The sequence below is a fragment of the Lathyrus oleraceus genome, chromosome 1, assembly GCF_024323335.1.
Source record: "Lathyrus oleraceus cultivar Zhongwan6 chromosome 1, CAAS_Psat_ZW6_1.0, whole genome shotgun sequence".
Lineage (NCBI taxonomy): Eukaryota > Viridiplantae > Streptophyta > Magnoliopsida > Fabales > Fabaceae > Lathyrus > Lathyrus oleraceus.
This window is the reverse complement of record NC_066579.1, coordinates 435,840,881-435,855,768: the sequence shown is the minus strand read 5'-3', so window position 1 is coordinate 435,855,768 and position 14,888 is coordinate 435,840,881. Positions and strand designations below refer to the sequence as shown.

The window sequence follows — 14,888 nt, the reverse complement described above, 5'->3', positions numbered from 1 at the left end:
CAACACATGAGACAAGGTGATCCCCTTACACTCAATGGAGATATACAGAGCTTTATTGTGATTTTTTCCTGCTGGTGTCAGGTCAGCATTGGAAAAACCTAGGCCATTGTCAACAGCCAGGTTAGCAACATAGTTTTCGAACTGATCGACGGAGGTCTTCTGAGGTACATGGGCAGTCTTCAAGAATTTTATCAAGGCATTGGCATGAGATTCAGAAGATAACAACAAGGATAACATCGAGATCTTAGACGGGGTGTGCCCCAACTGTTCTACCACATCAAAATCACTCTTGCGGATGATTCTCAACACTTCTTCCATTTCCTGTTTGGCAACATCTTCAGTAGCAACTTTGACCGATGTCTCTGACTGAGAAGGGTTGACTGGTTCCTTCCCTCGAGTTTCAGGGGCGGGAGGTGAGATTTCTGGAGAGAAGATCCTTCCGCTTCGAGTAACTTTGCTAGTCCCAACAATGTCATTAGGATTAGCAGAATTATCAACTTGCTTTACGCCATGGATGTAAACATCACCTCCATAATTCCACGGAATGGCTTTGCTTGAAGAATACGGTACTGGGCCAGGTGAAGTAATGATTAGGGGAGCTACCTTGGGCTCAGCAGTAATCTTCACAGGTACCCTGGGAGCAGTAATCTTCACTGGAACCTTGGACCTTGCAATCACAGATATTTCTTCAACAATGTTTCCCACCTTAGGAATCCTTTCAAAGAGAATTGTACGATCATCTATCAGCCGTCGAATACCATTCCTCAATTTCAGGCAATCATTGGGTCGGAGTATACAGAGATCGCAATTTTCAGCACAACCTGGAAATAAACCAGCCTGCAACAACTTCTTCTTGACTGCCAGGAGAGGAGATGCTAAGTCAGCTACCTCAGAAATGTGAGAGTTGTCATCTATAGCATTAACAGCCTTGTCATGATTAGGCATAGGTGCAGTGATGACATTGGGAGTCTCCGGAGGCTCAAATTCAATTTCCCCAGCGTCGATCATATCCTGGATTTTATTCTTCAACGACCAACAATCGTTTGTATCATGCCCGGGGCTATCGGAGTGATACGCACACCTGGCATTGGGATTATAACGAGGAGAAGTAGTGTTGGGATTCGTAGGAGGATCTTTGAGGATGATCAAATTTGCTTTTAGCATACCCTGCAGTGCCTGTGCTAAAGTCATATTGATCTTGGTAAACTGCCTTCTCGGCCTGTCTTGTCTGTGCTGGAAGTTTTGAGGTGGCGGTGCTGCAATCGTAACTGCTCCAATGGTATGGTCACTAGTTTTCTTGTTACGACCCCTTTGACCGTACACAGCATTTGATTCGTTCCTCCCCTGATAGGACCTTTTGGTGCTTGCAGAGGTAGTCGCCTGTATCTTTCCACTTCGAATGCCGCTCTCCACCCGTTCACCTGTCAATATAAGTTCAGTGAAACCCGATGAAGAACTTCCCAGTAGATGGCTGTAGAATGGGCCAGTCAGTGTACCCATGAACATGTCTACTAATTCCCGATCAGTCATAGGGGGTTTGACTCTGCCAGCCAAATCTCTCCATTTTTGGGCATATTCTTTAAAGCTTTCTTTAGATCCCATAGTCATACTCTGCAACTGTAGCCGAGTAGGCGCTAGTTCAGAATTATACTGGTACTGCTTGTAGAAAGCTGTTGCTAAATCAGTCCAGGTGCGGATGTTAGAGCTTTCGAGCTGATAATACCACTCTAACTGTGTGCCGGACAGACTCTCTTGGAAGAAATGGATCCAAAGCTTCCTATCAGTGGTATACGGCTGAATCTTTCTCACATAAGCTCTCAGATGCATCTGAGGACAAGACGCACCGTCGTACTTGGTGAAAGTGGGGATCTTGAATTTGCGGGGAATGACCACATCAGAGACCAGTCCCAAGCTTTCGAAATCCAGACCGGGCGCCTTCTGACCCTCCATAGCTAGCATACGTTCTTCCAGCAACTTGTACTTGCCATCTCTTGGAGAGTACTGTTCCTTCTCATAATCTTCATCATCGTCCTCAGAGTTGAAGAGATCAACATCCTCCTCTTCTGAATCATTCTCTGTTTCCTCTTCTTGATCTTTCGGAAGCCTAATCTTGACTCCTGCAGGCTGTTCTTTACGCCTCCTTCCCGGGTTAATGTAACTCACAAGTTTCGGGTCTTTCTTCTGCTCGAGCAAGAGAGCCTTCAGTTCTTCCTGCCCCTTGGATAAGCTCAGCATCATCTCCTGGAATTGAGCATTCTGAGCCTGGAGATCTTTGACAGTTTGTTCGAGAGCCATTTTTCTGTTTAAGAGGAAGACCGTGAGAATATGGTCTTTTGGAATACCTGTTATGCAATGTTATGCAATGCAATGTATGAAATGTTTTCAAGGACTTTTGGAATTTAACTTTGCGTAAACTACCAAAAAGAGAGGAACTTTTATTACTAATTTTTTTTAATCAATGTTCATTACAAAAATAATAATAAAAATACAATGAAAGCTTAAGTCTCCCAGGGGCGGCTTCTTTTTGGGCGAAGATACACATTGAGTCTTCGTTCCTCATTAAGCTGGCTGGTGAGCTCTAGTACTTTCTTCTTTTCTGCATTGAACTGAGCTTCGAAAGTATCCCTTTCTTCTCTCAACTGGGTCCATGATCTCTTCAATTCCTCAACATCGGTAGGCATATCTGGATAAGGAATGATCTGAGAAGTACCTCCTTCAACTCCTGGTTCAACAATCAATGGCCTGACTGCGAGATATGGCATGACAAGTTCACGAGCTCTTGCGCGTACCCATCTGAGATAAGGTTCCATAGGAATAGAGTTTTTCTGTCCTAAGGTGCTTCTTTTCACCATGCCCCAAGCTCGTGCGAACCTTTGACAGAGACCTTGAGAGTCATTGTCATAGTCGAACACTGTACCTTGAATAATCATTTCATGTGGACCATCTCTTCGAGCACAACCAAACTGACGTAAGGCCAAGGCAGGATTATAAGTAATGCCTCCTCTTATCCCCATGAGTGGTACATTAGGGAATTCTCCACAACGGTCGATGAGGATAACATTTTCTCTGAGATTAGAACACCAACTGATGTCTGAATGGGAGAGTGCCATTATCCTTTGAGACCATTTCAGATTTTGATCATTCTTCAAGACTGACTGAGGAAGGTGCGAAATAAACCACTTAGACAATAAAGGTATGCAGCACATGAGAGTCCCTTGTCTCTTCATAGTACGGGTGTGAAGGGAATGCAAAATATCTCCGAGCAAGGTAGGCACAGGGTTATGAGTGAGGAATATCTTAATAGCATTCACGTCTATGAATTGGTCTGGATTAGGGAATAACACCAAACCATAGATTAGTAATGCTAGGACATCTTCGAAAGCATGGACATTCATAACTTTTAGGAATTCTCGGGCCTTACTTATCAGAAATTTGGCAAGTAAACCCTTAACTCCACTTCTTGTTACCCAATTAATTTCAATGTCGGACTTTGTCATGTGTAAAGCTGCGGCAACTTCTTCAGACTTCGGAACCTTTTCTAAACCACTGAAAGGTGTTTGGTCAAGAATAGGTATCCCCAGCAACTTGGAGAATTCTTCTAATGTGGGTACCAACTAATAATCTGGGAAGGTGAAGCAATGATGTTTAGGATCGAAGAACTGGAATAGAACTCTCATCATATCTTCCTTGAAACCAGTGGTAACCAAATTGAGGATAGAACCATGTTTCTTGATGAACTGAGCATGATCGGGAAGTTCTGACACTAAATCCTTGAGTTGAGGAGGGATCGTTACAAGATTGATCCGGATAGTCTTCCTGGAAGCCATAACCTGTTTAACAGAGCAAAGCTAAATCCCTAAGTCCTTGAAATGTTTAGTACAATGTCATGATGTTATGATGTTATGATGTTATGATGTTATGTAAATAGCAAGCACAAGCAAGTCACACAACAATCATTCCTAAGTTTTAAGGCTTGCATGAGTTCCATAGGTAAGTACCCTCCCCACTGAAGTTTGGTTGGTTCAACCTGTCCTAGAATAGTAACCGGGTTCTAGAAGGATCTCAAATCATCGACCTTTCCTCAAGTCCACTTCAGTGCAACACCAAATGGTTGACCAAAGCTTCCCTAAAGTCCAATCTCAAAGAGTGTAGTATCGAGTATCAACCAACCCCACTCGGAACCGAAGTCAGTTATCTCACTACTTTCTAATGGCTAGGATGAGTCAATTAGGGTTCTAAAGGTCTGGTTAATGCTTTGATGACACCACGCGAATGCCAAATTTTTCCTCAAGTCAACATGAGGAACATCAGGACATCCAAAGTATCACATTAACCGTAGCCATCATTTTAACCATTCCAGTATACGCCGGATAGTCGCGATGATCTATTGCTACTTACCTAAGGTACACTAGATCCGGGTGTAGGATCTTTCACTCAAAAATTCCCTTAAAAGAAGGAACAATTTGAAAACATAAATTATTTTTTAAGGTGACCTCTCTTTGTATGTCCCCAGCAGAGTCGCCAGTTCTGTCATACGGTGAACTGACTTTAATGTGTTTTTTAATCGCAATGTCGCGGTTAGCAAGAGTCGCCATCGACTTTTCTTTTATCCAATAAGGAAAGGTGGAAAAGAACAGGAAAGACCTTAATTTAGATTCTTAGGTTCGGGAGGTACATTATACAAAGGGAAGGTGTTAGCACCCTTTGTATCCATGGTTATCCATGGGCTCTTAATTGCTCAATCATTTATGTTTTTTTTTCTAGCTTGAAAAAGTGTTTGAGAAATGTGTAGGAAATGTTTTGAAAAGGAGAATTTAACTTTGTAATGATTCTTGCATGAATGTATACAAAGTGGTTATCTCATTTAATTTTGAAAGTCGTTTAGAAAAATATAACTCGGCAATGATCCTAGTACGGATGTATGCCAAGTGGTGATTTTCTAAAAAGGATGTTTTGAAATGTGTGAGGTGCGAAAAATATTTTAGGTTATGAATAAGCAATTAAGAGTTATACCTATCCGAGGTCTTTACGGGTATTTCCTATCCTTATGAGGGTAAAACTGTCTTACTATTGAGAAGTAAGTAGTTTTGTCCTTTGGATGCAAAAGGGTCATCGTAGGGTCATCGATTGGTCATTGAAGGCAACAGTTGGGAGGATACCTTAGCATTCGAAGGGACTATCATCATTTAACCGTAGGCTACACCGAAGGGTCATCGAGGGACAAAGGCAACATTCGAGGGACTATGATGATTTAACCGAAGGGTCTTTGCTAAGTGCATCCCCACATTCGCGGGACATGACCATAATACCGTAATCGTGGGGTAACAAAGAGAGGTCCGAGATCACTTATTTAAAGGCAAAGTTTTACAATTAATTAGGTAACCGTAATCAATTAGGTAATTAGGTCCACATTAAATTAATACATTAAGATCAATTAAGCCATTAGGGTGGATCTTCGCCATAAAATTAATACATTAAAATCAATTGAGTAATTCAGGGTGAATCTCCATAAGGGTACCCCACAAATAAAGTGGGATACCTAACAAGCAATCCTTTCCTGGGGTATGTGAACCTTTACAAAACTCAACAAAACATGTCAGAACACCAAATCAGGGTGCAATCGAGGATTACACCACAAGGAAAAAGATCACAACAGTAAATAGGGTCGGATAAATGATGCATGGCTATGATAAAACATGAGTGAAAAATCAGAACAGAAAAGTCAGCTACTGTCACGTTCGCTCCTGCCTCGCCTAGCGAAGGCTTAGCGAATATTCGCTGCATGCTCGCTTAGCGATGTGCTAGCGAGCGGCTGCGGATTCTGGTTTTGATATCAGTACAATTTCAACCAACTTTATGCCTTATGGCTTTCATTACCGCAATTATATGGTTAATCATTTAGGGTATTCAGGTACATACTAAAGTTCACATGCCAAACTTAAGATATTTTCATAAATTTAATCATAATGCCATATGCAAATTAAGAGCATAAGGCAGTAATAGCAATGTAAACCTGTTTGCAACTGAATTGCGACTTCGAATCGGCAAATCGGATTAAACTGGGAAGAGGTAGGCCTTGGTGCCGCCGAGTTCCTTCAGGGTTTGCCTCCCGTGAGTGTTAGGGTTTGCTTGCTAGGGCTCTCCTTTCTCCGTTTTTCGTTCCCCCTCGTGACTGAAACTTGGCTATTTATAGTGATTGTGATGACCTAATGGGCTCAGAATGAAGCCCGAAAATTCTGATATATCGCAAGCTTCGCTAGGCGAAGGAGTTGCTCTCCTAGCGAGCAAGCTAGTTTGGGCTTTTTTCTGGATCGGGTGCTTCGCTGGGCGAGTGGCATAACGAAGGGTTCGCTAGGCGAAGGAATTGCTCGCCTAGCGAGTAAGCTAGTTTGGGCCTTTTTCTGGAGTGGGTTCGTTGTGAGCTGACCTTTTGTTCCTTTAAGGTCAGTGCCTTGCAGAATAAGTCGGAATGCTTCGAGAAATGTTTTGTAAGATTAGTGGACAAATTTTGGGGTATGACACTTTTTATCTTTTCGTTGTCCTAAAACAGCACCTACAGCGTAATCGCTGGCATCACACATTATTTCAAATGGTTCATTCCAATCTGGTGTCTGCATTATGGGTGCGGAGATCAGTGCTTGTTTAAGCGTTTGAAATGCTTCTAAACATTTATTGTCGAATATGAATTCAGCATCTTTCATCAATAATCCGGTCAACGGTTTAGTTATTTTAGAGAAGTCTTTAATGAATCGTTGGTAAAAACCGGCATGTCCTAAGAAGCTTCGTACTTCTCTCACAGTCTTCGGAGGTTGAAGGTTTTCAATTACCTCTATTTTGGCCTTGTCTACTTCAATTCCTCTATTTGAGATGATGTATCCTAAAACAATTCCTTCTTGTACCATAAAGTTGCATTTTTCCCAATTAAGTACTAGGTTTACTTTTACACATCGCTCTAGAACTTTCTCTAGGTTTTCAAGACATTCTTCAAAGCTTTGTCCGCATACGGAAAAGTCATCCATAAATACTTCCATGATGTTTTCTATAAAATCGGCGAATATTGCCATCATGCATCTTTGGAAAGTTGCAGGAGCATTACACAAGCCAAACGACATTCGTCTATAAGCGAAGGTACCAAAAGGGCACGTGAACGTTGTCTTTTCTTGGTCATCAGGGTGAATTGGTATTTGAAAGAAACCTGAGTAACCGTCTAGATAGCAGAAATGTGAATGTTTTGCTAATCGTTCTAACATCTGGTCAATGAATGGTAAAGGGAAATGATCTTTTCGGGTTGCTTTGTTTAGTTTCCTATAGTCAATGCATATTCTCCATCCCGATTCGATTCGTTTGGTTATAGTTTCTCCTTTTTCATTTTCAATGACTGTTATACCTCCTTTCTTTGGTACTACGTGTACAGGACTAACCCATTTGCTATCAGATATAGGATATATGATACCTGCCTCTAATAACTTGGTTATTTCCTTCTTCACTACCTCACTCAGGATCGGGTTTAGTCTCCTCTGGTGTTCCCTAGAAGTTTTACAGTCTTCTTCTAGCATGATGTGGTGCATACAAATAGAAGGACTTATTCCTTTAAGATCGGTGATGTTGTAACCTAGTGCGGTTGGATATTTTCTTAAGATATGCAGGAGTTTTTCTGTTTCGAGCCTTCCTAGGTCAGCATTAACTATCACTGGTCGTTCAAGCTCTAAGTCTAGGAATTCATATCTCAGATTCTTGGGAAGTGTTTTCAGGTCTAAGGTTGGTTTCTTAAGGCATTGCGTAGGGTCCGGTGTTATTGCTAAACATTGGTTAAGTTTATCTTCTACAAGATAGTCAGATGATTTGTCTTTTTCTAACTCCGTTTCTTTTATGCATTCATCGAGGATATCCATGAAGTAACATGTATCTTCTATTGCAGGTGCTTTCAAAAATTGGGAAAGAATGAACTCAATTTTCTCTTCTCCTACTTCGAAAGTGAGTCGTCCTCGTTTTACGTCTATGATTGCATCGGCAGTTGCTAAGAACGGTCTTCCCAGTATAATGGGTGTAACTTCATCTTCTCTAATATCCATAATTATAAAATCAGTTGGAATGTAGAATTGACCTATGCGCACTGGAACGTTTTCAAGAATTCCTACAGGATATTTTACGGAACGATCTGCTAGTTGCACAGACATTTTAGTTGGTCTTAATTCTCCCATTTCAAGTCTCTTGCATATGGATAAAGGCATAACACTAATACCGGCTCCTAAATCGCATAAGGCTTTGTCAATGACAAATTTTTCTATGTGACAGGGTATAGAGAAACTACCTGGGTCTTTAAGTTTAGGAGGCATATTCTGTATTATAGCGCTACATTCAGCAGTAAGTGTAACGGTTTCGCTATCTTCAAGTTTCCTTTTATTAGAAATAATTTCTTTTAAAAACTTGGCATATGAGGGCATCTGCGTAATAGCTTCTGTAAACGGAATTGTGACGTTTAATTGTTTTAGTAGGTCGACAAATTTTTTAAATTGGCCCGCATCTTTGGTTTTAATAAGCCTTTGAGGGTAAGGGATAGGTGGTTTATAAGGTGGTGGAGGTACATAAGGTTCCTTCTTTTCTACGATTTCCTTATTACTCTCTGCCTTTTCCTTAGGTTCACTTACTTCCTCAGTTGACCTTTTAGAGTTTTGGTTTTCTATCCTTGGGTCAGACGGTCCTTCCACTTCCGTTCCACTTCTCAGTATAATTGCATGAGCGTGGCTTCTTGGGTTAGGTTGGGGTTGGCCAGGAAATGTACCAGTTGGGGCAGCAGTAGGCGCTTGTTGTTGAGCTACTTGTGATATTTGCGTTTCCAGCATTTTGTTATGAGTAGCCAGGGCATCTACTTTACTTGCTAGTTGTTTAATTTGTTCGCCAGTGTGTACATTCTGGTTTAAGAAATCTTTATTGGTTTGCTGTTGAGAAGCTATAAAGTTTTCCATCATGATTTCCAAGTTGGATTTCCTAGGGGCGTTATTGTTAGATGTAGATGGGGTCGGCTTCTGATATCCCGGAGGTATAGCTGGGGCTTGATTTGGAGATTGTCTAGGTGCGTATAGAGCATTATTACTTTTATATGAAAAATTTGGATGATTCTTCCAATTTGAGTTATAGGTGTGCGAATAGGGGCTTCCTTGAGCATAGTTTACTTGCTCCGCTTGGATTCCTGTTAGGAGTTGACAATCTGCAGGGGTGTGACCTTGGATTCCACAGACTTCGCAATTTTGAGTTATGGCAACTACAGTGGCTGGAGGTGATACATTTAAACTTTCAATTTTCTGGACCAGAGCATCCACTTTTGCATTAACATGATCAAGGTTACTTATCTCGTACTTGCCAGTTTTCGTTTGAGGTTTTTCCATCATTGTTCGTTCGGTTCCCCACTGATAGTGGTTTTGAGCCATGCTTTCGATAAGTTGGTAAGCGTCAGCATAAGGTTTGTTCATTAGTGCACCACCTGCGGCGGCATCTATTGTTAACCTCGTGTTGTACAGGAGACCATTATAGAATGTATGAATTACTAACTAGTCTTCTAAACCATGATGTGGACAAAGTCTCATCATGTCTTTGTATCTTTCCCATGCTTTGAAAAGAGACTCGTTATCTTTCTGTTTAAATCCATTTATTTGGGCTCTTAACATAGCTGTTTTGCTTGGCGGAAAATATCGAGCAAGAAAAACTTTCTTCAACTCGTTCCATGTGGTGACTGAGTTGGAAGGAAGAGATTGAAGCCATCTTCTAGCGCTATCTCTTAGTGAGAAAGGAAAAAGACGAAGTCGAATTGCCTCTGAAGTGACACCATTAGCTTTAACAGTATCAACGTATTGGACAAATACGGATAAATGAAGGTTAGGATCCTCGGTAGGATTTCCAGAGAATTGGTTCTGTTGCACTGCCTGCAACAATGAAGGTTTGAGTTCAAAGTTGTTTGCTTCGATTGCGGGTGGAGCAATACTTGAATGCGGTTCATCTTGCGATGGAGCGGCGTAATCTCTAAGAGCACGAGCTGGTTCTGCCATCTCGGGTATCGAAGGGAAAATATTTTTGAAATCAGGAAGTTCTACAGGAGGGAGATTGTTTGCAGCACGATATTCCCGAATTCGTTGTAAGACTCGGAGATATAGTTCGATATCGTTGATTCGTAAGTAGAACGGCTCGCCTTGTGAGCGAGTGCGTGGCATACAAATCAACGAAAGAAAGAAAAGAGAAAGAAAAGCCTTAGTCTCTACAGCGTAACAGAAGAATTACGATATCGACTAAATAAAAGTCCCCGGCAACAGCGCCAAAAACTTGATCGCTCGACTTTATGAGTCGAATTGGGGTACAAACTGCAAGTGCACAGTTCTATCGCGTAGTTTTAAAAGATATCGATCCCACAGGGACTTATGAATCAATATACCGTTATCTAAGGTTACTTCGTAAAGCTAAGGCAGGTAATACTTTGATTTTTTGGGGGCAAAAGTTAAAACTAAAATAAAATCTAGATTAAATATCAATAAAGCGGATATCGGTATGTAATTCGTCGTAATTAGGGAATCAATTCTTTATTGGTTTCTTGGTTTTAAAAATAAATCTTTTCAGTTGACACTATTTGTCATACGGTGAACTGACTTTGTGTGTTTTGCTTTTAATCGCAATGTCGCGGATAGCAAGAGTCGCCACCGACTTTTCTTTTATCCACTAAGGAAAGGTGGAAAAGAACAGGAAAGACCTTAATTTAGATTTTGGGTTCGGGAGGTACATTATACAAAGGGAAGGTGTTAGCACCCTTTGTATCCATGGTTATCCATGGGCTCTTAATTGCTGGATCACTTATGTTTTTGTCTGAAAAGGTGTTGGTGGATTGTTTAAAAATGTTTTTGAAAAGAGAGTTTAACTTTGTAATGATTCTTGTGCAAATGTATACAAAGTATTTATCTCGTTTAAATTTGAAAGTGGTTTAGAAAAATATAACTTGGCAATGATTCTAGTATGAATGTATACGAAGTGGTGATTTTCTATTATAGGTTTTGAAAAGTGTGAAGTGTGAAACATGTTTTAGAATGTGAGTCAGCAATTAAGAGTTATACCTACCCAAGGTCGTTATGGGTATTTCCTGTCCTTAGGAGGGTAAAACTGTCCTTACTATTGAGAAGTAAGTAGTTTTATCCTTTGGATGTAAAAGGGTCATCGTAGGGTCATCGATTGGTCATTGAAGGCAACATTTGTAAGGATACCTTAGCATGCGGAGGGACGATCATCATTTAACCGTAAGCTACACCGAAGGGTCATCGAGGGACAAAATCATATATTCGAAGGCAACATCCGAGGGACTATGATTCATTTTATAGGGACATGATGATTTAATCGAAGGGTCTTTGCTAAGTGTATCCCCACATTCGCGGGACATGACCATAATACCGTAATACCGTAAAGCAACAAAGAGAGGTCCAAGATCACATATCCAAAGGCCGTATTTTACAATCAATTAGGTGATTGGGAGGAATCCCCACATTAAAATTAATACATTAAGATCAATTAAGCAATTTAGGGTGGATCTTTGCCATAAAATTAATACATTAAAATCAATTGAGTACTTCAGGGTGAATCTCCACAAGGGTATCCCACAAATAGAGTGGAATACCTAACAAGCAATCCTTTCCTGGGATATGTGAACCTTTACAAAACTCAAAAAAACATGTCAGAACACCAAATCAGGGTGCAATCGAGGATTACACCACAAAAAAAAAAGATCACAACAGTAAATAGGGTCGGATAAATGATGCATGGTTATGATAAAACATGAGTGAAAAATCAGAACAGAAAAGTCAGCTACTGTCACGTTCGCTCCTGCCTCGCCTAGCGAAGGCTTAGCGAATACTCGCTGCATGCTCGCTTAGCGATGTGCTAGCGAGCGGCTGCGGATTCTGGTTTTGATATCAGTATAATTTCAACCAATTTTATGCCTTATGGCTTTCATTACAGCAATTATATGGTTAATCATTCAAGGTATTCAAGTACACATTAAAATTCACATGCCAAACTTAAGATATCTTCATAAATTTAATCATAATGCCATATGCAAATTAAGAACACAAGGCAGTAATAGCAATGTAAACCTGTTTGCAATTGAATTGTGACTTTGAATCGGCAATCGGATTGAAGAGGTAAACCTGGATGCCGCCGAGTTCCTTCAGGGTTTTGCCTCCCGTGAGTGTTAGGGTTTGCTTGCTAGGGTTCTCCTCTCTCCGTTTTCGTTCTCCTCGTTTTCGTTCCCCCCGTTTTCGTCCTCCTTCTGAATGAAGTCCTTAGTATTTATAATGCTTTTTCGTGACCTAATGGGCTCAGAATGAAGCCCAAAATTTTCTGGTATTCGCAAGCTTCGCTAGGCGAGCTGTATAGCGAAGGGTTCGCTAGGCGAAGGAATTGCTCGCCTAGCGAGCATGCCAGTTTGGGCCATTTTCTAGATTTGGCCATCTGTGAGCTGGGCCTTTGTTCTTTTGGGATCAATGCCTTGAAAAATAAGTTGGAGTGCCTAAGAAATGCCTTGTAATATTAATGGGCAAATTTTGGGGTATGACAGCTGCCCCTGTTCAAGATTCTTGAACCGAGAGAGTTAGAATGGTAAGTGCGCCATTCGTGGTCTGGAGGTGGAAGATTATTGAACATTAGAACGCCCAAAATTTTGCACCTGTTAATGGAGATGGGCTTAAAGATGCCATCCAGGTAGTTTGATGATGAGAGCTTCAGAGTGCGTCGTACATTAGACGATATCTGAAGACATGGGTGTCATATCGGGTCGTACGCTAGACCGTATGATGAGTCATCCATTCGGCTGTCGACTTTGCTGGGGAGTCCGAATGTGTCATACACTGCTGGGGATCAGAATGGATCATACGCTAGATCGTATCTGGATAGCAGCGTGAACCGTCCCTTAGGCTGTATCTGGAGAGATAAATGTCAGAATGGGTCGTACGCTAGATCGTATCTGAGTAGCAGAATGAGTTGTCCATTAGGCGGGTGACTTTATTGAGGATGAAATATCAGAATGGATCGTACGCTAGATCGTATCCGAGTTGCAGAATGAGCCGTCCATCAGGCCGGTGACTCCACTGGGGATGAAATACCAGACTGGATCGTACGCTAGACTGTATCCGAGCTGCAGAATGGGCCGTCCATTAGGCAGTATCTGAGAGGGGTAGTCGTATGCTAGGCTACACGTCAGAATGTACCGTACGCTAGGTAGTCCCTGAGAAATGAAAGGTCCAACTGGGTCGTAAATTAGACCGTATTGGAGTAGTTGAAGGTCAGAATGGATCGTCCGTTAGATCGTATCTGAGTGGAAGGAGTCATATGTTGAGCTGAATTATAATGAACCGTACGTTAGACTGTATCTGATCGTATTTGTAGATGCTGTATTTGCAATAAATGGCCGGGATGGGCTTAAAGATACCATCCTTAGGAGGATAATTAACCTGAAAAATAAAGTTAGCTTCATGCCATGTCATGATGCATGAGATGTTTTATACTTTTGACAATAAATGCGAACAATATATGCATGCGTATGCTGTGAAATGATGCAATGAATGAATTATGCATCTGAAAAGTTCTTCCCGAGGACTCTACTGGGGAAATAAATCTCAGTCTTCTGGTCGGAGATACTGGTATCGGTGATCCTTTCTTAGCTGGGGATACTTGATTCTTGTCTGATGGTAGAAATATTCGACAGAGCCTGGCTGGGGATGGAAGAGATGACCAGTCTGTCTAGTGATACCAATTTCTTCTGGGGAGTAACTGGTTTGGTTGAGGAATAGAATTAGCACCCGGATTCATTGGAACGCATGGTTAGACCTTTTCCTCGATCCTGAATCCTCGTAGTAATCGTTATTTCTATTTTATGCGCACATTCTTGGTAAACATTGATCATATTCAAATGCACATATTAATTCGAATTAAATCAATGGACGTTTATGGACACAAAACAGAAAAAAGTAAAACAAAAGCATCTTTTGACATAACATTGTATTGATTTTGAAAGAGGGCCTATAAACAGGCAATTTGTGTACAAGGAGACAGAAATCCTAGTAAGAGGAAATCGTCAAGAAAACAAAGGAAAGCTATGAAGAAAAAGTCCTATTGATTTTAATTCTGCCACTGTCATTATGTCTTCAAGTATCTCATCTCCTACTGTCGGATAGAAGTGATTGGCTTGTTCAGTCCCTTGAACTTGGATGAAGCTGTCTGAGAACGGGACATAGTCATACGCTTTTAATCCCTAATTTTTGCCTGGACCGCCTTTTCAGGTTTTCAGTCCACCAGGATACCCTTTTTTTGCCCAATCCGCCTTTTCAGGTTTTCGACTTGCCAGGTCTACATTTTTATATGTTTATCCCTAATTTTTGCCCGAACCCTTTTGGTTCGCCGGGATGCCCTTACTTTTGCCTAGGTACATCGACCTAGCGGGTCTCTTTTATGCGTAGTATTTTTTGACTATGTCTGCGTTCACGGGATGCGGGAAGTCTTCGCCATCCATTGTAGCAAGTATCATGGCTCCACCAGAGAATACCTTCTTAACTACAAATGGCCCTTCGTATGTGGGAGTCCATTTGCCTCTGGGATCACCTTGTGATAGAATGATACGCTTGATCACCAAGTCGCCAATTTGATACACCTGTCTCTTGACCTTTTTGTTAAATGCCTGGGTCATGCGCTTCTGATATATCTGCCCATGACAAACAGCCGCAAGTCTCTTCTCATCAATCAAATTTATCTGATCGAGTCGAGTTTGAATCCATTCGTCTTCATCTAATCCTGCCTCTTTCATGATTCTTAGAGAGGGAACCTGAACTTCCACTGGTAAGACGGCTTCCATTCCGTAGACCAAA

The 14,888-nt window shown here is 41.3% G+C and overlaps 1 non-coding gene across 1 annotated transcript; it reads left to right on the top strand.

Moving 5' to 3' along the window:
• Nucleotides 1-9,558: 9,558 nt before the first annotated feature.
• On the top strand, nt 9,559-9,665 carry LOC127116231 (small nucleolar RNA R71). Its single transcript, XR_007801201.1, has one exon. It is a non-coding gene; the product is annotated as a small nucleolar RNA R71 (small nucleolar RNA).
• Nucleotides 9,666-14,888: the final 5,223 nt, after the last annotated feature.